Genomic DNA, 4,616 nt, shown 5'->3' on the forward strand with positions numbered 1-4,616 from the left:
ATTTCTCTCATTATTAATAGAACTAAACCAGTTGACTTGGAATGAATTGGATCATAAACTAAGTTTTAATTTTTTAATTAATGTAGGAACATATTTATCTAGAATATTTTTACTTGATGTCAGATCTAGAAGGGCAGATAAGTCTTAAGGATGGGTTATTAAAAAAATTTTGTTTCTGATCTTTCATTTCTTCACTCTAAAAGTATATCGATGTCTTTCAAAGATAGTTAAACTAAAAATAAGGCAACTAATAGTAAAACTATTTGGTTGATTACTCCTTATGGGAGGTAAATTAAATCTAATCTTCCTTTGCAGTTTTGGGAAGCTGTTATTAAGAATTTTCCAAAGAATTCTAGGTATTAGTTTATTATCAACTCACACACAGGATTGGTTTTTCCAACACAAAAAATCTCCTCACATAATATTAGCCTGTTAAATAGGGATACATTTACTAATACTAACATTAATTTAGTTAATACCATCCATCCCCTAAAAATATTAATAAGGTTATTGTATCTGAAGTCAATTACAACAGAATCAAGTTTATGTCAAGTAACTCTAAAATTAAAAATTCTATATACCAATGTATAATTACTTCAGGTACCTTTGGAATAATACCAGAGATATCTTCAAAACATGTGTCAGAAGTAAAAGAATTCGAATAACATCTGTGTCTAACTCCATTTATATATATATATGCAATGTTAAATCTCTGAACGAGGTATAAACAGTAACTGCACGACAACGTGAAGTATATTTGCCACTTAAATGTGGCTAGACCCTAAGGGTGAATGCTGCTGTTGCTTTTAGCCCCAGGAGAACATCTCCTCCAGCTGGCTATTGACATACTTTCTGTGCCCTGTCGGTATTTGCAACGGGAAGTCATCCTTCCCATCGTCAATCTGATGTGATACGCATGGACTTGTCAGCGTACGAAACTACTGAAAGCAAATACAAAAAAAAATTCTTCTATCACTCTATCTGCCGAGGCATTATCTTCATTTGAATCACTCAAGAAGGAAATAGCTTCTGTTCCTTTGCTTGCACATCTGGTTCCTGATGCTCGCCTCTCTTTAACAGTTGATGCATTGGATTCTGCGGTTGGTGCTGTTTAGCAACATACCATCGACAATCAAACTTGGCCTTTGGCATTTTTTCTCGTAAATAAAGCCAGCCGAATGACATTACAGTATATTTGCTCGTGAAATCATAGCGATCTACCTGTCAATTCGTCATTTTCAACATCAACTCAAGGGCCAGGATTTTGTGATTTATACTGATCACAAGCCTCTTACATTTGCTGTCATCTAAATCAGACAAACACTCACCTTGTGCATTTTGTCACCTGGACTACATTTTCCAGTTCACAAGTGACATTTGGCATATACCTGGAACAGAGAACGTGCCTGCTGACGCACTCTCTCACCTCCCTGTGTGTTCTCTTTCATCTCCTGCTGCAATCGATTTAACTGCCATTGCGCAGGATCAGCCAGCTCTGGACATGTTGGATCAAACTTCCACCAAGCTTTCCTGTTGCAATCCTTTGTGACACAGCTACTAGTTCTCCCAGACTGTTTGTACCTGCGAACCACCAGCATTCGGTTTTTGATGCCTTGCATTCACTGTCACATCCTGGCATCGCTGCCTCAGTGAAGCTTATTATGGCTCGGTTTTTCTGGCCTAATATGCACCGTATGATCACTGCTTGGGCATGCTCTTGTGTGAAATGCCAGTATTCTAAAGTCCACAGGCACATTTGCACTCCTTTTGGACAGTTATCTCTACTGGAGACTCGTTTTTGCCATGTCCACATTGATCTGGTTGGACCATGGCCTGTCAGTCATGGTTTCTCTTACATATTGACATGCATCAATTGTTTCTCTTGTTGGCCTGAAGCCATTCCAATAGTGGACATTTCCACTGAGTCAGCTGCTCGAGCATTCGTTTCTAAATGGCTTGCTTGTTTTGATGTCCCAGCTAAAATAACCACCGATTGTGGACGCCAGTTCGAAGCTTCCTTATTTCGTGAATTATCATGAATCCTAGGCATTCATCACATTCGTATGACCAGCTACTATGCAGCTTCCAACAAGATGGTCAAACATTTTCACAGGCAACTGAAGGCCGCTCTATGCGCCACTCCTAATCCACAGTCTTGGACAGAATTCCTGCCTATCGTTCTTGGTTGTCGCACTGCAGTTAAAACAGACTTAGGTTTCTCCTCTGCTGAACTCCTTTACGGTACCACCCTGGCACTCCCTGGTACAATGTTGGTGCTAGACAATTCATCGCATCCTGATCCAACATTGTATGTCACCAGATTTCGCTCGTATTTCTCAAGTCTTCCACAGATACAGCCACGTGACCAGTCTATTCCCTTTCACGTTCCATTGACAAATGGACTCATGTTTTGTTCGGGATGCTTCTGTCAGAGGACCTCTTGTTTTTCCTTATAAAGGACCGTTTCATATGCTATCATGCACACCCAAAACTTTAGTCTCGACATTAATAGTTGGACAGAGACCGTGTCAGTCAACAAACTTAAAAGGGTACATTTTGAGGTGTCCATACTCTTCGATGACACCCAAGCCATGCCCACTTTTGATCCTTTACAACTACCTACACATCCACCTTTGATCATACCATCACCTACTCCTTCGTCGCTACAACCTAACACGAACAAACCCTATGTCACCAGGACAGGCCGCACTGTGCATTGACCCTGAAAACTCACCAGAAGTACTTACATTTTTTTTTTCTTCTTGTGACAGACAATTGTTTTCTCATGTGAACAATTCCAATGCCTTGCCATTGAACTTTGTAAAAAAATATTTGCTGACTTTTATACTGACAAAATGTGTTTGTTGTTGATTATAGTAAGATAAAATCATGACAATAACAATACATCCCATAGTTGTAAAATAAGGCATTTTGAAACTACATACACGTCAACAACAAAATGCTAGCTGCGAACTCGTAGCTCATTAGGGCTTTTAAATACTGGTGCGCATTATGTGTGGATAAAACACCAATGTGGGCAAACGAATAAATATATGTGAATAGTATTTCTTCCTTCTTGGTGTTGATTCTTCGATGTTTACTGGTTACTCTGACGTGAGTAAAAATAAAATAGAACAGAGTAGTGACATTTAGTAGAGATGACCCAGAAGTTCTTCCTCTTCGATTACTATCCCAAACAGCAGTAGCTATCTTCAACTGAAATGTCGTTGATTAGTTGAAATTTTAACACGAAATAACTTCTAAAATATCAAATTTTGCCAAAAATGTTCAAAGTAAACCGTATTCTGCATCAGACATTCCACCAGTATACGAAGTTTCAAACTGTTTTAGTTAAAAAAAAATTAACTAAAAAGTCTGTGAGCCAAACTGAACAGATCCCCCAGCTTATCGGTTTTCAATCAAACCGTCCAACCCATGCCAACAGGAGAAAAGCGACAATAGTTTCCGTTTACTTCAACACGGAACAGGAGCAGTAGGAACAAGAACTTCACTACTTCCTAGCTATTTATTATAAACTTTGCAGGCTTTTGAAATCTAATTTCAACTAGTATTTCTGAAATATCATTATAGATATTGATTTACAACATGATCACGTTGTGGAATTCTTTATAATTTCATTATAGGTAAAGAAAATGAAGCCTTGTAAAAATAAGTCCTGTTGAAGCTAATAATGAATTAAACTTCAGGTCTGGCTCCTTGAGGACATTGTTCCATATTTACATAGTCATGTAAATATCATAAGTTTCTATATTTTAAGTATAGACTTTATCTTCACTTGCATTAAATTGTTTAGCACAAAAGAAAATTGATGAAAGAAAAAAATAATTTACGAAAATCTGGCTAGATTAGCTGTGGCTGTATCAGATGTAGTCTTAGAGAACGTTTCACACACGTGTCTGCAGCCGTTGCCAGTCAAAATGTCAGATGGATTGATATGATAGAACTATTATAACCAACTTTACAATATGTGGTTTTGTGCCATTACTAGAAAGTAACATTATAGTGCACGTTTAGAGGGGGGAAAAACAACAAACAAACCTCAAGAAACAGTAAGTCGATCTGTTATGTTATTGTTGAAGATAATATTTTAGAATTTCCACAGGTAGCATCAGTATTTTGCTATCAGCCACAACTTCATTTCAAAGTTTTGTAGACTAAGGATCACTAGTCTCTGTGTCATTCGTATAGAAGCAAATCAAAGGCATTCTGACTCTTTTTCTCTTTAAAATTCTTGCCTGTATATATTGTTGTCTCCTTTTTCCGGTGAAAGTGTTTTGGAATGGGGGTGGGGGACAATTTTCGTAAATTCCAACGGAGTCCACTTAAATTCTTCTTAACTTCCAGGAAAATTAATATTTTTTCGTGAAATTTTCTACAAATATGCCTTGATGTATGTACATTTCGAGCATGTAGGAATTTTGAAGGAAACAACTGCAGGTTATTTTTGAGAAGCGTTCCCCACTCTGTGGTGTTTCGGAGCAAGTCGTCCATATTTGTTTCATTTTTCTCTATTATGTGCGTATGTGCATCCGTAGATTTCTAGACAGTGAAGAGAAGCCGTTATAAGAAAACTTTCGTTAAAAATAACATGCTCG

General features: G+C 37.6%; 1 protein-coding gene across 1 annotated transcript in view; it reads left to right on the forward strand.

The window, feature by feature from the left end:
• Positions 1 to 3,886: 3,886 nt before the first annotated feature.
• LOC106876156 (zinc finger protein 239) overlaps positions 3,887 to 4,616 on the forward strand; it is a 17,078-nt gene continuing 16,348 nt past the window's right edge. Inside the window, exon 1 of the mRNA XM_052969505.1 lies at positions 3,887 to 4,070. The gene's annotated coding sequence lies outside the window, so the exon portion shown is untranslated. The remainder of the gene's footprint in view (positions 4,071 to 4,616) is intronic.

This window comes from Octopus bimaculoides, chromosome 7 (assembly GCF_001194135.2).
Source record: "Octopus bimaculoides isolate UCB-OBI-ISO-001 chromosome 7, ASM119413v2, whole genome shotgun sequence".
Taxonomy (NCBI): Eukaryota; Metazoa; Mollusca; class Cephalopoda; order Octopoda; family Octopodidae; genus Octopus; species Octopus bimaculoides.